Source organism: Spermophilus citellus, assembly GCF_964194105.1.
Source record: "Spermophilus citellus genome assembly, chromosome: 11".
Lineage (NCBI taxonomy): Eukaryota > Metazoa > Chordata > Mammalia > Rodentia > Sciuridae > Spermophilus > Spermophilus citellus.
In genome coordinates, this window is record NC_138192.1 from 134,541,318 (window position 1) to 134,566,792 (window position 25,475).

The 25,475-nt window shown below is 51.8% G+C and overlaps 1 long non-coding RNA gene across 1 annotated transcript in view; it reads left to right on the forward strand.

Annotated features, from left to right (window-relative positions):
- LOC308631325 overlaps positions 1–24,673 on the forward strand; it is a 64,242-nt gene extending 39,569 nt beyond the window's left edge. Inside the window, exon 3 of the long non-coding RNA XR_014018164.1 lies at positions 24,514–24,673. This is a non-coding gene — a long non-coding RNA (uncharacterized lncRNA). The remainder of the gene's footprint in view (positions 1–24,513) is intronic.
- The last annotated feature ends 802 nt before the right edge of the window (positions 24,674–25,475 follow it).

Sequence of the window (25,475 nt, forward strand, 5' to 3'; positions counted from 1 at the left end):
ACCCCTCACTCCTGCCCAGACCCTGCCTCCTGCATCCCTGAGGCTGTCACCCCTAGACTCATGCGGGTGGGGTCCCTGGATGCCCCATGCTTGTCCCCGCACCCCAAGCAGAGGGGCTCCTGGCAGTTGGCAGGAGTGGGTCCCTTCCCTTCACCACTCCCCGCCAGGCCTGGCTAGAACATGGAGGTGTCCCGACCCTGCCCGGTCCCCTCAGGCTGGCACCTGGGCAAGAGCCCTGTGACACTGTGTGTGAGTGTTCCCTGGGGTTGGGGGCTGGACTCTCCCTCCAGTCCACCAGTGTGGAGCCCAGATGGTGCCAGACTCTAGTCTGCTCCTCCTCGGTGTGCGATGAAGAAAGCCGGGTGAGCTGGTGGCCTGTGTGTCCCACGGTGTCCCCTCTTTGAGAGTTCTGATTCTGTCTAGCGATGGATTTGGGGTTTGAACCTCGGCGAGGCCCTACGCCCCGGACAGACGTCTCTGGACTGGTCTGAAGCTCAGGAGTGTTGGGAGCAACCCTGCAGGTGGACTGGGAGGAGGGAGACGGGGCAGGAGGGCAGGGTCAGTGCTCATTTGTCTGAAGAAGTCAGGAGGGCAGTGCCGGGAGCCTGGGCTTCCTGGGCAGAGGGAGCGCCAGGTCTGGGTGCCTGTGCCGAGTCAGGCTGGCCCTGGCCTGGCCTGGAGCCCACCGGCTGGAGCTTGTTCTGGAGGTGGCCAGCAGGGGTAGGGCAAGGCCAGGGCTCAGGCAGGCCCAGAGCTGGGAGGTGCCCCTTCCTGCAGCTGGAGGCCTTGCACTCAGAGCTGAGCCGAGCACTGGAGGCCAGTGGCCCCCCAGTGGGCCTCAGTGTGGAGAGAAGAGCGTGGACAGCAGGGACACCAACGTCCGCCCCCCTGTGTTAACACTCACCTGGGCTTGGCTTGTTTTTCTGGGAATTGACGGTGGGGCCTGGTGGCTCTGGCGCCTGTCGGGGGCGCCTGGCAGTTCCAGGGCAGCTCCAAGCCTGTGGAGCTGTGGAGGACCAGGGAACGCAGGCTGGGGGGCTGGATTTGGGGCTGCTGCTGGCGCAGAGCCAGAGCCACAGCTCCACCAGCCTCCTTGGGCACCTCATGTGGCAGCCCAGCCTTCCTGTCCCGCTGTCCCCTGGCGGCCTCGTGCTGGGGGGTCTCGGGCTCAGCGAGGACGCCCCCACTTCAGGCTCCCCTGCTCCTCCCCTGGCATGCGCAGCCCTGCCCTCGGGTCCTTTCATCGCCGTGGGGGGTGTCCGCTCCACATTCTCAGGTGGAAGTGTTTAAGGCCAGCCCGGAGGACACCCACCCGTCGGCTCCCCTACCCCAGCGCAGTGCCGCTGCAAATGGGGCGCACATGGACCTGCCGCAGGGAGCGGCCTGCCAGGAATGTGGCGGGAGCCTCCAGGCGTGGGACAGCTGGAGGGAGCCATGCTGGGCCCACAGGGGAGCAGGGCGTCCTGGAAACACTGGGGGACCTCCTCAGAGTGGGCGGGTCCTCTGGCTGCCAGATGCCAGGAAGCGGTGCTAGGGTGGAGGAGGCGGCAATGGGGGGCGGACGGAGGCTGGCTGTGGGGTGTCCTGTCCTGTCTGCCTGAATGGCCCCGGCTGAGCCATCCAGCCCCAGTGAAGTCCAGGTTGGTGTCACCAGTGGCATGCAGACTGCCCTCCTGGCCTTCCCTGAGACGCCACAGTGGTCCACTTGGGACTGGGCATGGGCAGCGCCGTTACCTCCCCTCCTGTCCTGCTCTGCTCTCCCCTGAGGATCCTGTAGAAATGCACAACCTGAGATCTCTTTATAATCACTTCTGCTCAGACCGTGGAGCCACGCCATGTGAGGGGCCGCGAGACTCAGTGACTCAGGGGTGCTGGTGGCCACGGGGGCTGGCACCCAGCTGCTGCCTCCCAGGACCTTGAGCCTTGGACTTGCCTACTTTTGTGGACTGGTGCCCAGGTCTGGGGGCAGGTGGCGCTGGTTTTGGTGTGAGCTGGGCTTGGGCCTGATGGAGGCCTGAGGCTGGAAGCCCCCAAAGTGTCACCCTGCTCAGGACCCAGGATGTCAGGGGCTTGAGCCCAGCCATGGCGCCCAGCTCAGAGTGGCACTCTGAGCCGGCTGCAGGCGGGTGCCTGGGCAGGCTACTGTAGGATGGGTCAGGAGAGGGCGTGTTCAGGGGCAGCCAGTGCTGGGGAGCCGTGGAGGACACGGAGCCCGGGGGAGGAAGACTCCCATATGCCCCCAGCGCTTGCTCCGGCTTCTCCACCTCCCGGCCCAGAGCCTGCCCACCACCCCGGTGTGCAGCGTGGCGCCCTGTACCTGATGTCCCAGGACACCAGCCTGCAGCCACAGCCGTCCTAGGAGCCTCCTGGGTCTGGCCCTCACAGCGCTGACCTCACCCGTCTGCAGACCTGGGACTGTTCCCCAGCTCACTGGTCTTAGTTGGCCCCTTAGTCTTGCACCCCGGGCCTGATCCGCTATGTGGGTCTCTGGATCAGCCCCTCTCCCAGGCCAGTGAGGAAGGCAGAGCTCTGAACGTCTGTCTGAGGGCTGAGACGTCTCGCTCTTCCCAGGAAAGGCGGGAAGCCAAGGCTCAGTAGTGACCCTGTGTTCTGAAGCTGGCCTTAGCTCCTTCTCCTCAAGGAGCCACCTCAGGGCATCATCCAGGGGTTTGGTGACACTGAGTTTGTGGGACGATGAAAACCGTTCTGGCCAAGAGCAGAGCAGATGCAGATGGGGGGCTGGTGAGTCACACTCTTGCATCTGCAGGAGTCAGTGGCCCCGGCCACCACCGGAGCAGCTGAGTCGCAGGGCCCCAACGGCAGCTCCTGCCCCAGCATGTGGCCCAGGACTTGGTGGTGTCCAGTGCCCCAAGCCTCTCCCTCTGGGATCCATCTCTCCATGCCTGGACCCCTTGTTGCTCCCTGTGCGTGACCTCCGAGCTCTGGGAACTGGCCCTTGGCTGGTATCTCCAGGAAGGTGCACAACTGCCCTCTTAGGACGGGACATCAGAGCTATTTGATTGTGACTTGTGCTCCTCAAGGCTGTGTCTGGCTGGCGCAGTGACAGCTGTGGCGCTGTGTGTGTAGCGGATTGAGAACGTTTTCCCCTCACAATAGTCAGGTTCTGACCTGCTGCCCCCAGTTGGCCAGGGAGTCATTGGCTGAGTCCCCAGAGCCTCGTTTAATGTGGATGCTAAACTTTATTTCATTAATGGCATGAAAGTGTTTTTGAGCTGTCAGAAGCATTCTGGCTGATTTAAAACTCCGCGTTACGACCATGGCATTGGAAAGACCTCTGCTTAGGAGACGGTGTTCCAACAGGCACGCATCTCGGGTGTTTTGGAAGTATCAAGAAAGAACAAAAACGAACCAGAACAGAATCTGGCTTTGTGAAAGGTTGGAGAGCCTACCTCCTGGCAGCTCCGTGTCCCTCCGAGGCTCACAGAAGCAGGCGACTTCTCCCACGTCCCGTCTCCTTTCCAGAAATTAAAAGTATCGGGAGACCTCAGTGGCACGGCTGCGTGGCAGAGGCCTGGGGACCAATGACAAAGGCTCCTCACCAGGTGAAGGCCCTTCCCACGCCACGTGTCTTCATGAATGAACCAGGGATGCATTGGTGTAGGTATCTGAGCTGGCTCTAGGGTGTAGGATGCATAAACTCATCACGTCTACAGTGGTCCGTGTGAGTGCACATTTTACATTCTGTTTCCAACAATCTGATGAGTCAGATAACCTGAAAACCATCTTTTTCAAAAAGCCTAGGAATTTTGGATAAAATATTACAAGTAAAATAAACACCATTCGTGAAAACATGTGGTCCATCTCCTGCAAGGGCCCAAATCAAAGAGGAAGCAGAGACCAGCCATGTGTGGGAGGTGAAGCTGGGGGCAGGCGTGGGCGGCAGGGCCGGGGTTGAGGTCACTGTGTCTTTTTGACTAATGAGCTTTTTGAATCTGATGGTCATGCAGAAACAGGAGATGGATCTCTGAGCTCATAAGAGATTGGACGTGAGAATGGAGATGATTGCACGAGTTACCCTGTGGTGGGTTAGGAAACGGCACCGCTAGCACCAGCCCCTGGCACAGGGAGAGGACAGGCAGCTGCCAACCGGGTCCATTTATGCGCAGAGAGACATGGTTGTCTTTGGAATCTGCACCCAGAGCTGACCTCATAGTCTATTTGGGGTTTGAGTTCATACTATCCGAGTGGCCTGAAGTCCCCAGTGAGAGAGGAGATGAGATGAACCCCGGGTGGCGGTACCTCGGAGAACCTGGCAGGTGAAGACACCAGGGATTCCCTCAGACCACCTCGGGGAAGAGGAGACCCCAGGGACCAACTCAAGAAGCGAGTCAGAAGATGTCCAAACGGTGGATCAAATCCCTCGGAGCCTCAGGGGCTACTCTCAGGAGGGGATTGTAAGTAGGGTTAGGGTTAGAGACCCAGGGGGAAGTCGGACGAGGGATGAAGAAGGAGAACAACTCCAGGAAGACCAAGAGGGAGCCTGCGCCTCCACAGACACGGGGCCTCCTGGTGAGCCAGAGAGCAGAGGGGCACAAGGGGACGGGGTCAGAGAAGGGGAGACTCCCTGGGGACAGACAGAAATAGAGAGAGGGACCCCGGGAAGCAAGGCTGGAGGTGGGGAGCGGAGGACGAGAAGGTCCAGCCGCAGCACAACAGGGGTCCAGGAGGAGGGAAGAGAGTGGGCAGCAGGAAGGGGGGTGGGGATTTTCTCAAATTGGGAAAAGTCCTGAATTCTCTCATTCAGGGGGAAAATAGTCCCATCGATATATGGCATAGGCTCCGTGAGAACATGGGAGACAGGACAGCCCTGGACAGCCGGCAACAAGACCACCTCTGTGGGAGCCAGTCAGCTTGCTGCCGTGAGATCCCCACCTCGATGGCCCTCACCCCAGAAGGGGGGTGAGAAGAAGCGCCTGACGGGGCTGGGGATGTGGCTCAAGCGGTAGCGCACTCGCCTGGCATGCGTGCAGCCCGGGTTCGATCCTCAGCACCACATACCAACAAAGATGTTGTGTCCGCTGAGAACTAAAAAATAAATATTAAAAATTCTCTCTCTCTCTCCTCTCTCACTCTCTCTTTAAAAAAAAAAAAAGAAGAAGAAGAAGAAGAAGAAGCGCCTGAGGTTGCTCATCACCTGCGGACTCTCCCCAGAGGGCCTCTAGGGCTGTGCGGCCACGGCCAAGGGAAAGGTCTGCAAGTGTGTGGGTGGGGCCAACGGGAGCCACAACAGTGACATCGGTGACACCTGAAGTGCCTGGCAGCCTGTTGGAGCTGAGGCAGTGAGTTAGGACTCCCCCGGCTGGGAGGAGAATAGTCCAAGGATCCTAAATCATTAAATGACCACATGGGTTAACTTTAGAGTTTGTCCTGCTGACTACAAGTTAAAATTTAAGTCATGACTACTTAGGGTGCTGACATAGATTTATAATTTTCAAAATAGTAGAAGAAAATTAAAAAAAAGAAACTAATCCTATAGAACAAGGCCAGCAAACATTTTCCATAATTGGCTGGATGGTGAATCCTTTGGATTTTGTGAGCCATGTGGTCTAAACCCTGCAGCTACAGTGCGAAGCAGCCGTGGGGAGGACTCGGAGAAGGGGGGGACATGCAGTGGTCCCACCGCATCACAGACGGGTGTCCTGGATCTGCTGCGCCTGCCATCGGCCAGCATCTGCTGGGGTAACTGGGGAGAGAAGAAAACCTAGGAAGATGGGGAGCACAGAGCCGCAGAACAGCTGCCAACAGGAGAGCGCGCACGCGCGCGCGCACACACACACACACACACACACGGCGGGCGTGCAAAGGCGCAGCTGCACACAGGTTGCTGCAGTTGGGGCCTTGTGTTGACGACTGGGTCCCCTGCTAGGTGCTGTCGGGAGGTGTTGGGAACACCAAGGTGTGGCCTCGCAGGAGGGCTCGGGTGGTGGGGGCTTGCCTGCCAGGGGTGTGAAGCACCCGGCTCCTCCCCTTCTCTCCTTGGCATCCTGGCCAGGAGGTGAGTGGCTTTGGTCACCCCATGCTCCCGCCGTGATGTGCTCCCTCACCACAGGCTTAAAGCAATGAGCCAACTGACCATGCTCTGAAACCTCCAAAACTGGGGGCAAAATAACCTTTTCTCTTTACAAGTTGATTATCTCAGGTATTTGTTACAGTAACAGAATGCTGACTAACACCTGAGTCATGATTCAAAGAATGAATCAAAACAGAGATAAGGATATTGTTGACAACTGAATGATAATAAAACGACACTTCTGAATTTGTGGGCTGCTGTTAAAGTAGATTGTGGGACAAAATTTATAGTCTTAGGTGTATTTATTTATTAGAGGAAAAAAAGACTGGTAATTAATTGTTGATCTAATAGAAATTTAAAGAATAACATGGTAAACACTAAAGGAGAGGAAAGGGAACAAATGAAATGAGTGAGGAACCCAAAGCTGGTCCTCAGGGACAGAGCAGCCCAGAAAGTTTCCTGGTTACATTGATCAATGACGAGAGGTGGGCAACTTGGGGTAGGCTGTGCATAAACAAACACTCTGATGGGAATACAGAATGAGTTTGAAAATAGGAAGTTACCACAGATAACCATGAAAATTTACAACAAACTTGTGAATCTCTTAGAAAAGTAAAAATTACTAAAACTGATTTAAAAGTAAGTAGAGCCAGGTGTGGGGGCACACACCTGTAGTCTCAGTGACTTAGGAGGCTGAAGCAGGAGGATTGAAAGTTGAGGCCAGCCTCAGCAACTTAGCAAGACCCTGTTTCAAAATGAAAAGAAATCGGAAAGCACTGGGGTTGCAGCTCAGGGGTGGAGCAAGTGCCTAACACGCAGGAGGCCGTGGATTCAGTCCTAGCACTGGAAAAACCAAGAACAGAGAACTGCCACCAACTCACTAATAAAACTGAGCCCATGGTTAAATTCTACTGACAGAACTCCTGCAGGCCAGGCAGCCTGGAGAGGCTCTACCAAACATTCAGGACGCTGGTCTACATACACGGAGATGTAACTTGGTCCAGAGGATGAACAAGGTGAAGTGGTGGCCACTTCGTTTCTATAGCTGCAAACCAGGAGGCCAAAGCAGACGAGGGCAACGGGAGAAAAACAAAGTCTGCCCAGGGCACCCAGGGAAGGGGTGGGCTTGGTGGGCCTGAAGCAGGCTGCGTGGGGGACGCCACGCCTAGCCACCCGCGTAGGGAGAGGGCCAGGCTGAGCAGCCAGCCACCTGCCAACCCCAGAGAGCCCGACTTCAGGGTCACCCCGCCCCATGCCTGCCCTCTGCCAGGACAGCTACCCCTCGTTCCAGCTCACCGCCCGGCCAGGGTGGAAGGCAGAGCCCGCCAGGCCTGCTCAGGGCCCCAGGTCAAGGACCCCAGGGCCACCGAGGGCAGGTGTGGGCCCCGAAGCCTGTGCTGGTCTAACACGTCTGGCCTGAGGTCCTGAGGTCGAGCTGACCTGACCGTGGGAAGGTCCTGCCCGAGCGCACCTGGCCCCATGCCCCAGCCCCACGGAGCCTCACCTCATGTCAGCCGTCTGCTCTCAGACCCCCGTATTAACCTCATAAGAAAATGCGCAAATGGCTTCTTCCTGCCACAGAGTTATGTTCATGTTCACTGCAGAAATGTTAGAAAACATTTATTCAAAGGCTCTCAGGCCCCCAGCCACGGTCAGTGCCTGCCCAGGTCCTGTCACATCATGTGTCCTTGTCCTAGTCCCAGGAGGTGGGGACTGGCACCTCTGTGATTGTGTGGCTTCAGAGCTTCGTGACCCAAGGGTTAGGACTCTTCTTCCTCTCGGATGTCAACACTCTCATGCTGTGGTCCCTGCTAGGACCCCAGATTCCGAGGCAGTTACCCACCCCTGCCTCTGGCCCGGGCCCTGGAGCTCCGCCGTGGAGGGTGCTGCCGCAGGACTGCTCTGGGTGCTTGCTGAGAGCCATAGCTAAGTAGGAATGACGCATGGCAATTTCCTTGTCACCCTACCCCATGTTGCTTAGAGGGAGGACTCTCCATTGTGGAAATGGGCTTGCCTTGGACCCAGGTCATTTGCAGTGACATTGCATGAATGTTTGAGAAAGGTGACCCTGCTCAAGGAACAGGGTGGATCCAGGTTTAGGGAGGATCCTGCTGGATTAGGGTGGGTCCAGGTTTAGGGTGTATCCTGCTGGGAATAGGGAGTATCCCACTCCTTGGGTTTAGGGCGGTTCCAGGTTCCAGGTGGACCCTGCTGGGAATAGGGCGTATCCTGCTGCCTCAGGTGCCTGCCCGCTCCTTGAGTTCCCGTTAAGTTCTCCTGGGATTCAGAGAGTATTTTGGGATGCAGAGCCCAGTGGAGGTGTGGATTGTCCCAGAACGTGCGTGTAGAGTACCGGTGACAGTTTGGGAATAAAGAATTGCTGTTTGAATCTACAAGGCTGTGAGTGGCTTGTGATTTTGTGCCCAGCCAGACTGCGGCATTTGGTGGTCCGTACATGGAACGTCTGAAACTTGGAGGTAAGTGAATTTGCTTGCTCCTGAAGGAGAGCAAAAAAATGGGTGACCATTTCAAAAAACAATGTGTTCTTGTTTTGATTTATTTTGTTTTTGTTTCAAGCTGCCTATCCTTAGAAATTTCTCAGGCAAACTGGGAAAAATGGTTGGCTCAAGGTTTGAAGTTTGTTGGCCCTGAGGAAGAGAAAATTGATACAACGATTTTTTATTCTGTTTTTGTTTCATTCAGTTTCGGTTTTGTTTTGTGTTATCTTATTGGGTTGCGTTATCTTTATAGTAGATTAGAAATTAGTAAAAAAACAAACTGAAAGAGTGTTAAGTAAATTGTTAGAGGTTCAGACCATGGAGAAAGACATTTTAGATCAAGCAAAAGAGAAGGTCTCTCGAGCTAGTCAGACAGAGGAAGACAATTTAAAGGAAAAGGGGCTATTAGGAAAAAGGCTACAATAGGAGGCTGCTACTAACTCCATTCTATCACGAGGGCGTAATTCAAACAACAGCTCCACCTATGGAGATAGCTGAGTGGCCCTCAACCCCCGTAGTTGATAAATGGGATCCTGAGTCAGGACCTCAAAGATTAGCATGCCCTGTACTTGAGCAGACAGGAGGGCAGCGAATTCACCATGCTTTATATTTCAAAACAGTGAAGCAGTTAAAGGAGGCTGTAACAACCTATGGTCCCCAAGCACTCTTCACGGTAAGCTTGGTCGAATCCATTACCAACTTGAACATGACGCCAGCAGACTGGGCTAATATGTGTAAAGCTGTGCTAAATGGAGGACAATACCTGTTATGGAAGGTTGCCAATGAGGAATTTTGCAAGGAGACGGCTAGGCGAAATGCAGCAGCTGGTTACCCTCAGAGAAATCTAGATATGTTGTTAGGAAAAAGACCTTATGAGGGTCAACGGCAACAAATTGAATATGATCCTGCTATATATGCACAAATTGCTGCAGACGCAGTTAGGGCATGGAAGACTTTACAAGGACATGGAGATTTACAAGGTCAGCTATCTAAGGTAATACAGAGAACTAATGAACCTTACGCTGAATTTGTAGATAGGCTTATTCAAACAGCTTCCAGAATTTTGGGGGATACAGAACAAGCAATGCCATTAATAAAACAACTGGCTTATGACCAAGCAAATTGTTGCTGCAGAGAGGTTATTAGACCATGGAGACATGAAGATTTAAACACATATATTAAATTATGTAGAGACATTAATGAACAAGGGCAAGTCTTGGCAGCTGCAGTACAACAGGCTTTAGATGCCAGGCCAAAAACATGCTACAATTGTGAACAAACAGGGCATTTTAAAAGGAATTGCCCCATAGGAAAAGGGTTTAACAAAACTAGGTATCAAAGGAATAGAATACCGGGTATTTGCCCACGATGCCGTAGAGGGAGACATTGGCCTAATGAATGCCGTTCTCAAACCACCATAGAGGGTACTCCCTTATCAAAAAATGGACAAGGACCAGGTATTTACCCACGATATCGTGGAGAAAGGCATCAGGCTCCATTGCCAAAAAACGGACTGGGGGGCCCAATGCTCCGGGGCCCACAACCACAAATATACCGGGCAGTGGAGGAACCCAGCAACACCATCAGGGTAGTGCCCAGGACACATTGTCCATTAAATCACTCATCAGACAAACCAGAGGGAGTGCAGGGTTGGACATCTGCGCCTCTGCCAGAGCAGTACTAACTCCAGAGATGGGAGTTCAAATCATTCCCACAGGAGTAAAAGGACCTCTTCCCCAAGGAACAGTAGGCTTATTATTGGGACGTAGTTCATCTACACTAAAAGGACTTATGATAAGTCCTGGGGTAATTGATCCCGATTATGAAGGTGAAATAAAAATTATCACTAGTTCTCCAAAGGGTATATCAGTAATTTCACCAGGAGATAGAATAGCACAGTTGTTAATAATACCCAGCCTGCATGATAAATTTTCCAGTCGTACTGTAGAAAGAGGTTCCAGGGGATTAGGCTCCATAGGTGTAGATTGGACTATGCTGTCTTTAAATTTAGATTCTTGCCCAATGCTAAAACTAAATATTCAAGGACATGAATTTAATGGGCTACTGGACACAGGTGCAGACCTTAGCATCATATCTCGTCAAGAATGGCCAAAACATTGGCCATTACAACAAGCCACTCAAACGCTTTGAGGCCTAGGAGTGGCGACTAATACCCATAGAAGTGCAATGGTATTAGATTGGAAGGATCCTGAAGGATGTGAAGGAACTATACAGCCATATGTATTGGATCATCTTCCCGTAAATTTATGGGGACGAGATGTCCTAGATCAATTAGGTTTGACATTAACAAATAACATCAATCCAAATGCGCCTACTACTAGGGCTAGACAAGGTTTTAGGAAAGAAAAAATATTAGGAGAACAAGAACAAGGTATAGCAGCACCAATACAAATAGATCAAGGAACAGACAGACATGGGTTGGATTTTCAGAAAGGGCCACTGAGACAATCAAAATTACTTGGAAATCAGAAAGACCAGTGTGGGTTCCTCAGTGGACCCTGACTAAAGAAAAGATACAAGTAGCCCATGACCTGGTCAAACAACAATTAGCAGAAGGACATATACAACCTTCGGTATCTCCCCATAATACTCCCATTTTTGTCATCAAAAAGAAATCTGGTAAATGGAGATTATTGCAAGATTTAAGCGCCATTAATAATGAGATAGTTATTATGGGACCTGCTCAATCAGGGATTCCCCAAATGTCTGCTTTGCCAAAAACCTGGCATGTTTTAGCTATAGATATTAAAGATTGGTTTTTTCAATTCCAATTCATCCCGAGGATAGTCCACGTTTTGCATTTACTATCCCTGCACTAAATCATGAAGGTCCTGATCAGAGATATGAATGGAAAGTACTCCCTCAAGGGATGGCTAACAGCCCAACTATGTGTCAAATCTATGTTAACAAAGCAATCCAGCCACTTAGAAATCAAAATCCTGAACTACAAATATTTCACTATATGGACGATGTATTATTAGCACACAAAGATAAAAACACATTGCTAGAATGTTATGCCACACTTACAAACTTATTAAAAAATTATAATCTAGAGATTGCAATAGATAAAGTACAATTAAATTTTCCAATTAATTATTTAGGAGTTCTATTATCCTCAACCATGGTCCGTCCACCAAAAATTCAAATACGAGTAGATCAACTCAAATCACTTAATGACTTTCAAAAATTATTGGGAGACATAAATTGGATAAGGCCTTATCTAGGCATACCAACAGGAGAGTTGGGACCTTTATTTGATATCCTAAAAGGTCGATCAGATCCAAATTCACCCCGCATGTTAACTCCTAAAGCAAGAAAGGCATTAAAAATCATTGAAACATATACGGAAAATATGCATTTGGATAGAATTAATATAAGTTTGCCTTTATTATTTATTGTACTACCAACAAAAAATATTCCTACAGGAGTATTTTGGCAAGAAGGTCCATTATTGTGGATACATTTATCTTATTCTCCTAACACTATTCTTACTAGGTATCCTGAGGCTGTAGGACAATTAATACTCAAAGGAATAAAAGCAGCGAAGGGAATGTTTGGAATTCCTCCCAATAAAATTATTACTCCATATACTATGGATCAAATTGATGAGTTAGCTAATGCGTTAAATACTTGGGCAATAATCATGTGTAAATCTAATGTTTCATTTGATAATCACTTACCATCTAATCCTTTGTTGTCTTTTTGAGCTAAGCATCCTGTAGTTTTTCCAAAAATGACAAGAAAAACCCCTATCATGAATGCTCCAAATATATTCACTGATGGGTCAAATAATGGTACAGCAGCAGTAGTTACTCCTGATCAAACTTTTACATTTCTAGTACCCAAACAATCAGCTCAAAAGGTAGAGTTTAATGCAGTATTACAAGCTTTTATGATGTTTAAAGATTCTGTATTTAATTTATTTTCTGATAGTTATCAGTATATAGTTAATGCTATAGTATCCCTTGAAGATGCTGGTAGGATTTCCCCTTTACTGTTTTCTCTTTGTTTTCCACTATGCAAAGTCTAATCTGGGACAAAAAAGATCCATTCTTTATAGGACATATCAGGGCACATACAGGATTGCCTGGAGCCTTTATAAAAGGTTCCATGTCAATGCTAATACTTTACAAAAGCGTTTTAAAAATAACTAAGTAACAAGCCAGACATATAATCAAATAATGTCAAAATTGTGTGACCTTTTTACCACAAGTTAATCTTGGAGTCAATCCTAGAGGACTGATACCTAACCATATTTGGCAGATGGACGTCACACACTTGCCAGAATTTGGAAAATTAAAATATTTGCATGTTACAGTTGATACTTCTTCCGGATTTTTGATGGGCTCCCTTCATGCTGGAGAAAAAACTAAAGGTATTATAGCTCATTGCTTACAAAATTTTGCCACTGTGGGCGTTCCAAAACAGTTAAAAACAGATAATGAACCTGGTTATACTTCTACCTCTTTTAAGCGATTTTGCTCATCATTTGGCATTACTCATATAATAGGAATCCCATACAATCCACAGGGAAAAGGCATAGTTGAAAGAGCTCATCAAAATATTAAAATGTATTTATTAAAACAAAAAGAGGGAATTGGAAAGGGGTATATATCCCCCAAAGATAAACTTAAAATAACCCTTTTTACTCTAAACTTTTAAAATTTGGATTCATCAGGGCTTAGTGCTGCAGAAAGACATATGTATCCAAAAAATGTACATAAGCCCAAGGTACTTTGGAAAGATATTCTAACAGGACAATGGAAAGGTCCTGACCCAGTGATTGTCTGGAATCAGGGTTCTGTTTGTGTGTTTTCACAGGGAGAACAGCAGCCTATTTGGATTCCAGAGAGACTAACCAAAGCAATTTCTACAGATCAAAAAGAAGATGATTTGACTCAAATCCATAACAGCTGATATCCAGAGCTCCAGCTTGTCTATTCTTACATCTGTGACAGTGATCAACCAGGGTGCTTTTTTCAATATCTATTTTATTATTGACTTTTCCCACATCATAAAGTTCTATTTTATTTTTTGAGCTCATACAAACCTAGGTTAATGTTTTTCTGATCAGTTTTATTTTTTGACTGTGGAGTTTTTAAACATTGCAATGGAAATTTCACCTTGGTAAAGCTACAAGGCCTTTACTATTGTCTTATGTGTTGTACGTTTGTGTGCACTCTTGTGTTTTGTGTTGTATGTCTGTATGTGCGTATGTCCATATTTCATATATGAGGAGCGCTCATGAAAAAATGGATCCAAATTTTTTTTATTCATGTGATTTAAATGGTTTAATTTAAATTAGGTAAACACCTGTTAAGGATTGTTTTTAAAGGAGGTTAACAGATCTGTTTGTTTACTTTCACCTTTCCTTTTCATTATATTTAATAATTCTGTTCAGGGTAATGTCTCTTTAGCGTCATTGCCAGAATTCCCATCTCCATCCCAGTGCCGGTGAAGACAAAGATAAAACCAAACTACAGCTTCTATGATAGCTATCACAGTAAACTGTGTAAACTGATGCATCAATGAAAATAACTCAACAAGTAATGCTCAATCAAGGAGTCAACTTACTTTGGGAGGAAATGGACATATTGATAGACTCCTCCGCTTTGAACTGCTTGCAGAACTTGCCTGGACTATGTATCACTTGTATGCATTGTGAACTATCGTTTGGTGCAGTGAATTGTGGTACTGCTGGCATATCTTTGCTGATGGTGTCACCAGTGATGCAATTTTTCCAAAGGAGCCGTCAATTGGCTTGGTGTCGTGGCATTTCTGTATCCTCCTTCCTTCTGCTAGTGATGGTCTAAAATTTGGGGGCCAACAGAGGTGAGGCAAAGAACCTTACCCCCCCACTGGTGCATAGGCCTATCCACAAGCATGGCTGTATGCTGGACCGGTAGTCAGTGACGGGTATGATCCAATTGCAGACAGGAGGCTGATGCCTAGAGGTCAGTTCATCCCATGATGGGTAAGAACCATATGTTGAATTGGACAACCTACCAGGCACGGTCTCTAAGCCACATTGCTTGTTGTTTAATTAATCAGAAGGGGGGAGATGTTGAGAGCCATAGCTAAGCAGGAATGATGCATGGCAATTTCCTTGTCAGATTACCCCATGTTGCTTAGAGGAAGGACTCTCCATTGTGGAAATGGGCTTGCCTTGGACCCAGGTCATTTGCAGTGACATTGCATGTATGTTTGAGAAAGGTGACCCTGCTCAAGGACCAGGGTGGATCCAGGTTTAGGGAGGATCCTGCTGGATTAGGGTGGATCCAGGTTTAGGGTGTATCCTGCTGGGAATAGGGAGTATCCCACTCCTTGGGTTTAGGGTGGTTCCAGGTTCAAGGCGTATCCTGCTGCCTCAGGTGCCTGCCCGCTCCTTGAGTTCCCGTTGAGTTCTCGTGGGATTTAGAGAGTATTTTGGGATGCAGAGCCCAGTGGAGGTGTGGATTGTCCCAGAACTTGCGTGTAGAGTGCCGGTGGATTTTCCGCAGAACGTGTGTGTAGAGTGCCGGTGACAGTTCGGGAATAAAGAATTGCTGTTTGAGGGCTGGGGATGTGGCTCAAGCGGTAGCACGCTTGCCTGGCATGCGTGTGGCCTGGGTTCGATCCTCAGCACCACATACAAACAAAGATGTTGTGTCTTCTGAAAACTAGAAAGTAAATATTGAAAATTTCTCTCTCTAACTCTCTCTTTAAAAAAAAAAAGAATTGCTGTTTGAATCTACAAGGCTGTGAGTGGCTCGTGATTTTGTGCCTAGCCAGACTGCGGCAGGTGCTGCTGATCCATGGCCCTCGTTTGCTCGACACCCCGTAGACCTCCTCAGGTCACTCTGTCTCTTGCTGTGGTCCCTGCTCAATGCTGCTTTATCACAGTGGTCCTACCCGACCAGCTCCTGTGAAACACCTGATGTGAAATGAGGAAAATACCCTCAACCTATGCATTGGCAATCCTGCCAGTCTATTCTATTCAAATTTTACATTCACTTATCAAAACCTAACATGGTCTACCTGTATACCTCAAATTTCCATTATTTAATTACATCGAATTATCCCTTCATTTGTCTGTCCATTCATCCATCCACCCACCCATCCATCCATCCATCCACCCATCCATCCATCCATCCATCCATCACCCATCCATCCATCCACCCATCCATCCACCCATCCATCCATCCACCCATCCATCCATCCATCCACCCATCCACCCATCCACCCATCCACCCATCCATCCATCTACCCATCCATCCATCCACCCACCCACCCATCCATCCATCCATCCATCACCCATCCATCCATTCACCCACCCATCCATCCATCCATCCACCCACCCACCCATCCATCCATCCATCCATCACCCATCCATCCATTCACCCACCCATCCATCCATCCATCCACCCATCCATCCATCCATCCACCCATCCATCCACTCATCCATCCATCCATCCATCCATCCACCCATCCATCCATCCATCCATCCATCCATCCATCCATCCATCCACCCACCCATCCATCCACTCACCCATCCATCCATCCACCCACCCACCCATCCACCCATCCATCCATCCACCCATCCATCTATCCACACATCCATCCATCCATCCACCACCCACCCACTCACCCATCCATCCACCCACCCATCCATCCATCCATCCATCCACCCACCCATCCATCCATCCACCCACTCATCCATCCATCCATCCATCCATCCATCCATCCATCCACCCACTCATCCATCTACCCATCCACCCATCCATCCACCCATCCATCCACCCATCCATCCATCCATCCACCCACCCACCTATCCATCCACCCATCCATCCATCCATCCATCCATCCATCTCACTATTGTTGAATTCAAGCACTTAGTTGCCTATCTGATGTTTGGGAAATATTTGTTAATGAATAAAAGCACAAATCTATGAATAAATGCATAAATATTAAGTTTCCTTTTTATTTTTGTTGCCTACAATGATGAGTTTTTAGTGCCTAGTGTAACCTTAACACATGGACAAACATGGGTACCGATGTCATGTGACATTACCTGGCTGCAGTGTATCTGTCCTGGGAATGGTTTGGATTACTTTTTTTAGAGTATCATCCAAATGAACAATCCACAAGACACATTCTGTGTGAACTTGTGTGGTTCGTGCTCAGTCCCACTCCCTCAGTGCTGCGCTGGTGGCAGAGAAGCCATAATGACCTTGGCAATAATTGCAACAGTCTCCCAGATTCTCTTTGGACGACTCCGATGCCCGTCCTTAGAACATGGGCACCCTCGCCCTCAGGCCTCTGAGTTGGCATGGGGGCTGGAGCAAGGGGGAGTCTTCCCCTGGGCCTTGCAGCCCTGCTGTGGAGTGACCGCTGCTCCTTGGCCAGTCCTCCCACGGCACTGCTGGTGAGCTTCTGAAGGCTGTGGGTGTGCCTGGTCGGCTTGTCCTGCATCATGCTGTTGGTTTTTGTGCCCTTGCCTCTTGCTGCCTGGGACCCGCCCTGCTGCTGCAAGCTGGAGACCCTCTGTATCTGCCCCTGTGCTCATCCTCTGACCCTCCCTGCAAGGCCACAGCCCCAGGGCCTGCTCCCCCCTCTGGAGGCCACTGGCCTCATGGGACATGCGGGATCTGGAGCCTCTGGTGGCATGTCCCAGCTGAGGGGGGCTTCCCTGTGGCCATGCCATTTGGCGTACAGAGGACATGGCTGCCCGTGACCAGCATGCAAAGGCTCTTCCTTCCTGCCTCCTGCTGGCTCGGCCCCCTTGGCTGCTCCTCCCTTTCCTCTCTCTCTGACAGGCGCCATCTTGTCTGCTCTCGGCACACTGGGGGACCTGCCACCTCCGTCCTAGAGGTGATCAAGTGGGGAATGCTGCTTTTCTGTCTCAACAGTCTTGCTTTCTTGCTGCAGATGCAAAATTCTTTTTCAAGTAGAAGAGGATATTCTTTCTTTTGACAATTCATCTGCTATAAGAATCCTAATCCCCTCTGTCCCTTTTCCCGGGGTGGGGGACATCTGACATGCAAGAGGAGGGGGCCCGCGGACACCTTCCGTTCTCTCTCCTCCTGCATCTGTGCTGATTCTCTGATCCCTGGGAATGCAGTGGGTCGCCCTCTGGAAGTCCTCAGGCCTCAGGGTGCGGGAAGGAAGGTCTTGGCAGGTGGCTGAACTTTGATTTTCATGATTTTTCAGCTAGAAATTTCTTATCTTTTGCGAATCCTAACTGATGTCTTCTTTCCAGCAGATCATCTCCTATTTTGTTTCCTAACTGCATTGATTAGCAATTCCAGAAGAGTCTTTAGTAATGACAGCAGAGGTAGCTTCATTCTACTTTTTATTGAAACGGAAGTGGCTCTGGTGTTTCCTTGTGAATTGGGACATGGGCCATGGTCGAGTGGTAAAGTCTTTTGTCCTTCTCACCTCACAGACTGAATGGCAGCGTATCTTGACACCCCTGCTGGTTTGGCCGGGTATCCACGTCTTCCTAGAGCTTCTGCCACCACAGCCCATGCCATCGCCATGCTGCAGTCCGAGGACCTGGAAGTGGGACAGGGCCTGGTCTGACCTTCGTCCTTCTGTCCCTGTATCCAGGGAGTGTGCTGCGGCAGCGTGTCTGTCTGCTCCTCCAGTGATGAAGCTTGTCTCCAGGTCTTGGGGTGGGGGGTGACAGGGGCAGGCTTTGCTCCCAGCGGGCAGCTGAGCCGTTCTGCTCTGCAGGCTGTGGCCGGGCTCACCTGAGGTGGACGGCACTTGTGGTTGCTGGGTCCTTTCTGGGGCCGCCCTGGGGCGTGGTTCTGAGGTGCGGGTCAGAACTCGGGCCTGCCCTCTGCCATGTCAGGACAGGGCTCCAGCCTGTCCCAGGGTTCAGGTGTGGAGGCTTGATCTTCGGCCGGGGTGGTCGGGGGTCAGTGCGACCTTTACAAGGTGGGGTCGGGGGAGGTCAGCAGGTGTCGGGGTGCCTTCCTTGGAAGGGTTGGCCTGGGTCTTCTGAGATCGCAGCTCGTACCTCTGTGAGGGGCTGCCACAAAAGAGCAGGACTGGACCCCCACTTCCTGTCTTGCTCTTTGAGCTCCCCCGCCCACTCCCACCGTGATGCCGTCCGGGGAGACGCAGCAGAGCCCAGGGAGCTCCCAGGGCTCGGTAGTCGGGAGCCGCGCTCCGGAGCCTCCAAAACCAGGAGCTAAATGAATCTCTCCTTATACTTAGCCGCAGGGTTTCGTAATAGGAATGAGAACAGCAGTGACACAAAGGGACAAGAGCCTCTTGGTCAAACTGCAGGTCAAGCAGGTGGAAATCCGGCCGTCCTAGGTGGCATCCTAATTTTAGATACATGATGGTGTTCATCCTAGTGTGTGTCGCTTCAGGGTTCAGGACCGGGGTGGTCAGAGGAGAGCTCGTGGTCCACCTGGGATCCACGCTGCGACGAGCCGCGCTCTGCGTGGCAGCCCTCCCCTGGCCCTCCTTCCACAGGCTCCCTTTGAGAGAGCCTGGGGGCTCCTGCACAGGAGGGTCAGGTTCCTGCCGCGCCCCCTGCTCCCTCACGCTGGCTCTGCCCAGCTCTGTTTTCCCCTTCTCAACGTGACCAGACTGGACACCCTATTCTCAGCAGCAGTGTGACCAGGAGTGAGATGGGGTCTCCCCGCTGGCGGGCAGTGCCGGGCTGGGTGCGTGCGTGTGCGAGGTGAAGGACGCGTGCTGAATTCCATCACAAGCCTTTCTGGCATCGAGTGAGATGATCATATGGTTTTCACCCCTTCCCTGATTGACGTGATTTATACCCCAGATTTCCTGTCTTGCGTTCCTGGCACAGGCTACTCGGTGACAGTGTTTTCCGGCGTGGACCACTGGTCTGCCTCCCCAGCTCCGGGCGGTGTGCTCACAGGGGGATTGGAGAAGGGATGGTGCTGGGTTCAGAATGAACTGTGAACATTTCTATTTTGTATTAATTGCTATTTTCTACTGGGGCACAGGGGTTCTATGTTATTTTAAGACTTGGGATGACTTTCTGTTAATGCCATCTTCAAGAGACAGCTTTGCGGACAGATGTCTCCCCTCTTGTATCCAAGTCCCTCGAGAGAGGACAGCTTGTCACCAGGCTCCAGTTCCTGGCCCTGGACTGATCCCCCCCGCTCACGGGTCCCGGGGGAAGGAGTTTGTGGCGGGTGGGTGGGTGTGGGGACAGTAGTGTCCAGATCACTTGTTCATCGATGGCTCCTGGTCTCGTGTGCTCAGGGCTGCCTTGGGGGACGGCAGGTGGACAGGGCTGGGAAGCCCCTCTGGCCTCCAGTTTGGTGCCCGACTGGCTGTCAGTCTTGAGGGGAGATGGGCCCACGCCTGCCTTCGTTCCTGCTGCTCAGCCCTCAGCGGCGGGGGGTTTCCTGAGCCTCAGATCCCCAGAAGGCTCTGCTCAGATCCATGCTGGCCGGCTGTCACACGAGAGCTTCTGCTCTGAGCTGCTCCTTCCCAAACGCTGTTGGTGAGGTGTTCCACACCGAGTGTGTCCCTCGATCGCCACACCTTTGTGTCCTGTGGGAGACCAGGGACGCACGGTAAGGGGGGGATTAATTGACCCCATTCTCCTACCCCCCTTGCTTCTCCTTTTCCATCTTGTTGATTCTTGTGATGTGTTCTGTGTCCCCCTCCAAGGTGGGGGGGTGCCCTTCCCGTTCACGCTGGCTGTTTAACGTCTCCTGGGGCCATGCAGAAAATAATGGTGTCCGGTTGGGTGTGTTCAGTGCTGGGTACTGTGCTTGGAACGCGGTGAGCACTGAGCAGACAGTCGTCACCAACAAGGCACAGACATCGGGCCGTGGGGGGAGGTGTGCTCCGCCTGGCGCTGCTGGGAAGGACGGAACCTGTGTGTGGGGGGGCCGGGTGGGAAGGGGTTAGTCCTGGGTGCTGCTCTTGATGGGGACAGAGCCCCAGTCCCTTCCTCTAGCTCGGTGCTTTGCTACCTGCCATGAGGCGAGTGGCTTGGCTCTGCCATGTGCTCCCGTCATGACGTCCTGCCTCATCACAGGCCCCAAAGCAGCAGAGTCAAGTGACGGACCACACATGGACACAAACCTTTCCTCTTTCTAAGCTGGTTATCTCAGGTGTTTGTTATAGTGACGGAAAGCCGACCAGCACAAAGATCAGACAAACAGCTTGTGGCGCGGGTTCCTCTGAGTGCAGCTTCGACGTGTCCCGTGTGCGGTGATAAGACGTGCTGACGTCGTAGCTGCTTCCTCGATAACAGCCCTTTCTTGTAATCAGGCGTTTCCAGTGTTTGTCAGTCACGCCATGGATACCCATGTATGCACACGCACGTGCACATGGTTTTCAAGGGGTGGGATTTGGCTGTGAATTTCTACTTATTTACGGTTTTTGAACTGTTGATTGATAATGTGACTTATCATTTTCTTCTAGACCTGTCACAGTGCTCCTCATAGGCACACGATGTATCCTTGTGAGTGTCCCATGATGACCACAACAGTGCCCCATGACTGAGAGGGACCGTTTCCATCAGCCGAGCAGACTCTTGTCTAAGTTACTCAGACGCTCAGTACCCTGTCCGCAGACTTGCCTTCTGACTCGTGGGACAGGGTCACGTGCCCACTGCGGTTACGTTTGGTCAGTTCCTCTTTGAGGGGCGGGCAGTTTGTCCTCCACACGTTGTGTTCTGTATTTTCCAGCCCAGACACATCTGCGCTGTCGTATCTTTGGTTTTCATTTGAACGTGGTCAGTTGTCCTCATCTGACCACGTCTGCTCCTTTCTCTCTCCAGGTTGTTCTATGAAGGCTCTCATAACTCAGCTGTGTTACAAATCACACTATAAACATCACTTTATGATTTCATTGAATCACAGCTAGTGTCCTGTGGTAGAATGATACATGTTTATTATCAGGAAAAATTATCAAACACAGAAGAAAGCTGTAATTTGCATGTAGTCCCTCAAACTACAGCTAATTTCATGTTACTTTTTTTCTTGTATTTTAAAAAATCTTTTTTTTTAAAGAGAGAGAGAGAGAGAGAGAGAGAGAGAGAGAGAGAGAATTTTTTAATATTTATTTATTTTTTTAGTTTTCGGCGGACAGAACATCTTTGTTTGTATGTGATGCTGAGGATCGAACCCGGGCCGCACGCATGCCAGGTGAGCGCGCTACCGCTTGAGACACATCCCCAGCCCTTAAAAAATCTTTATAAAACGTAATTTTATGTGTAGTGATGAGATTTCGGGGTAATAAGTTCTTTAACTCTTTGGGCATGTAAAGACTTACGTTCTCTACTCCTCAGTTAACCCCGAGTAGCTCCCGGTGAGACTGAGGGCTGCGGGTTTCCTTCCAGCACCTGGTCCTCCTGCCGAGCCTGCTGTCCCTCTGGGAGGTCACTCTGGGTGAGGCTAAGCCTTCCCTTCCCCTCAGCAGCCCTGTTCCTGTGCCTTTGAGTTTAGAATCACCACGTAACGTACTTGTACCTTTCGGTCAGTACTTTGGAGGCGATGGCTTTGACTGTACGTCAGTTCCGTGCCCCGTGCTGGGCCCAGGGCCTTGGATTTGTGGTCCTCCTTACCCCAGCTCTGCCGTCCATGTTTGCCCCTCAGCATCCGTTTCTTGAACTCCTCTGCTGGCTGCAGTGTTCAGAGGGCATCTGGGTGCATCCTCCTGGGGTGTCTGAGACTCTTCCCACCACTGCGCGGGGGACGGCTCTTGGCTGCCCATGGAACTCCTGGAACACCTTCTTGGGTCAGCCCAGCTCTGATCTTGGATGGTCAGTCAGGAACAGTTTGGGCTCTGGACCCTTCCTCCTGGCTCTAACGTGGGTTGAGACTTTCTGATCTGAAAATCAGGAAAGGGTCTGCCCACTCACTTGCCCTTGTCCTGGCCCCTGCCAGATCCTGGAACCTGGCACTGTGCTCAGCTTCTGCACGCAGTGTCCCCGGAGCTGGGAGTTGGGGGTACAGGAGGCGCAAGGGCGGGGCATCGGCCCTGAGTTCGAGGGGAGGGGACAATGTGTTCAGAACCCCACAGTGGCCACGCAGTCACAGGTGAGGGCCACAGCAAGAGCCTCGGGAACTAGGGCTGTCAGATCCAGCCTTCAGATGCCACCGTGCTGTCATTTCTTAAAGACACACATCAACTCAGTGGGAGAAGAGTCAGGAAATAGTGACCCAATACCAAGACCAGCCCCGAGCCCACCGCTGGCTGGACACTTAGAGGTTCCGTAGGAGAAGGGCGCTGGCTGGCTTTGCAGATGGCCTTAGGGAGGGACTAATAGCTGAGCTGTGGACAGAGGGGGTGGAAATGCTCTGGGTTCCACGTAATAGAAGACAGAGGGAGCTTTTCTTGATTTTTGTAAAGTAGTAAAGGTTTAAATAGAGATTTGTTTATTGCAAAGCTAGTGTTAGTAGATTTAAAAATTCATTCCTCAAGATAACTGTTGCTAAGAAAAGCACCAAAACAGCTTCTGAGCTACTCAACCAGACAGCAACAAGAGACCTGCAGGACAGAGGAGGGGGCTCTCCACAGGGCCAGGCAGTGACCGTCAGAGGAGGGGGCTCTCCACAGGGCCAGGCAGTGACCGTCAGAGGAGGAGGCTCTCCACAGGGCCAGGCAGTGACCGTCAGAGGAGGGGGCTCTCCACAGGGCCAGGCAGTGACCGTCAGAGGAGGACGTGCTCCACAGGGCCAGGCAGGTGACCGTCAGAGGAGGGGGCTCTCCACAGAGCCAGGCAGGCTGCCATCAGTCCCATGACAGTAAGACGTGGAGACCGCTCAAGCGTCCCCCAGCTTACCTGGAGACCAAAGGCCAGCCACACAGCCTGCGGGCCTGCCATGGACGCTCCTGGGCGCAGCTGACTGCTGCTGACATGCTGCGTGTGTGTCTTTCATTACGTCCCGAGGGCAGGCCCCACAGACCCTGCTCTCCACCTTCATACTGCCCTTTCTGGGTTTTAGTCGGAGGTGACCTAGCAGCGTAGCAGGCAAGCAGGTGACGTCCCTGATAGGAAGGAGCCTTTATAGGGGTCAGCAGCATTGCCCAGCTGGGGCCCCGCGGACGGCCCGTGGCTGTGGCAGCCTCTGCTCAGCCTGCGACTGTGCCCGTGCCCCTCTGCCACCTCCTCGGCTCGCTCTCCTCTTCTCTGCTGGTGTTCCCGTGCAATCACGCCTCGGCTTGCCGGTCCCTCGTGCTGTCCGACTTCTCTATAGTTTTGTGGATGACTTTCTCTTTCTTTGAATTGACTCCATTAAAAAAACCCAACGTAACTGGACACTTTGTCATTGACCTCCAGTCTGTCATCCGATGACTTTCCAGAGAGCCACTGCGGCTGTGTCTTGGCGAATGGCATCTTTATCAGTGCTTAGGGCCAAGCCTTTCTGATCCGGGTACGATTCACATGTTCACATGAATGTTTTCAGAATCATTTTCTCAATGTGTGGCCTTGCCCACACACCCGTCTCTCACTCGATTGCATTACGTGTCGATAACAAGGCTGTGGGGTGATGTTCCTGGACACTGCGGGAGCCTGCCTCTGGCTGGACTTCCTCCTGAGTATGGCCCCGGGTCCTGAACCGCATTCCCTCCCTGTGGGGCCCACGTTTAGAATACGCCTTCAGGTGTGCCTTGTGAGCGCGCAGCGGGAGGACCTGGTTTTTCCGGGGTGGTGAGGGGTCGGGGCTCCTGCCTAGAGGAGGCCATCCCTCTGGGCAGCTGAGCCCATGTGCCTGCTGCCCTGTGCCTGTCGACCCTGCCCGGCCGGTGCCTTCCCAGGGTTCTCATGGCCTTCGCCTGGCGGTCGCAGTTGTGTGGACTTGTCCCTTCCGGTGTCCTGGTGTCAATCTGTTGCTGCTGCTGGTACAAGTCGATCGTCGTCATCTCTTGGTGACTCACGCGTGTTTTATTCTGTTGTGACAGTCTCTGTCCCTCAAGATGCCTCCAATCTCGAAGCTTCTGTGGGTCTGTACTTACTTGGGACGTTCTCTCTAGGCTTCCAGCAGACCCTGGAGAGGGGACACTCTCCCTCCACCCAGTGCCTCAAGCCGCTGCTCCTGGCGTGACCCACTGAGATGGTTTTGGTCTGGGAGGTCAGCTAGCCACCATCTCTCTCCGCCATTGGGACTGCAGGTTTGTGTTTTAGAGAGGTCACTGTGGCCACCCGTAGGGAGAGGTCAGGTGGTCGGGCAGGGGTTGCTGGGCTTGAGCATCTGCTTGCAGGGCCTCTTCCATCCAGCCAAGGGCTAGTGATGGCCAGAAGGAGAGCAGTGTGCGTGGAGAGGGTGAGTGGACTCACCCACGTGGGAGGGAACAGCCTGAGCTTCCCGTTCTGGCTGAGGAGGGTCAAGTCCATGCTGTGTTCCTGTTCATCACAACAGGCTGCAGAGGGCCCATGAGGAGTGGCCAGTATCACTGAGGTGACCAGGTGGGAGCTGGTGGGGCACAGTGGGCTCGTGGGGGACAGTGAGGGCCGTTGCCGGGGGTCTGAGCAGGTCCTGAAGTCAGCGAGCAGGGCCCCGAGCTGTGGGCCTGGGAGGGAGGCCTCAGAGGTCTGTTGCTGGGCAGCTGCGCAGGAGCCCTGTGGGGAGGCCAGGCCCTCAGTGACGGGCACTTTCACTCAACGTGTCTTTGAAGCTCTTTTTGAGAGACTGGCCTGCCTGGTGACAGGCGAGGGGCTCAGGGTAAGTGAGTGTTTGAGGATGTGTCAATCAGTAAGGACCACCCAGGTGGCACAGGCCCCATCCACTCAGGGCTTCCTGTAGCTAGGGGCCGCCGTGGAGGAGGTCAGGGTGCTCCAGCTGGGGGTCACTGGCCTGGGAAGAGTCCTGGGTGGTCTGGGCTGCTGTTCCCCTGGGCAGCCCCGAGTGGGAAGTAGGAGGAAGGAAAGCTGCTCATGACTGACCAGGTGCCTGAGGCCGCGGCGGTGCGTCCACTGTCCTCTACTGGCCACTGTC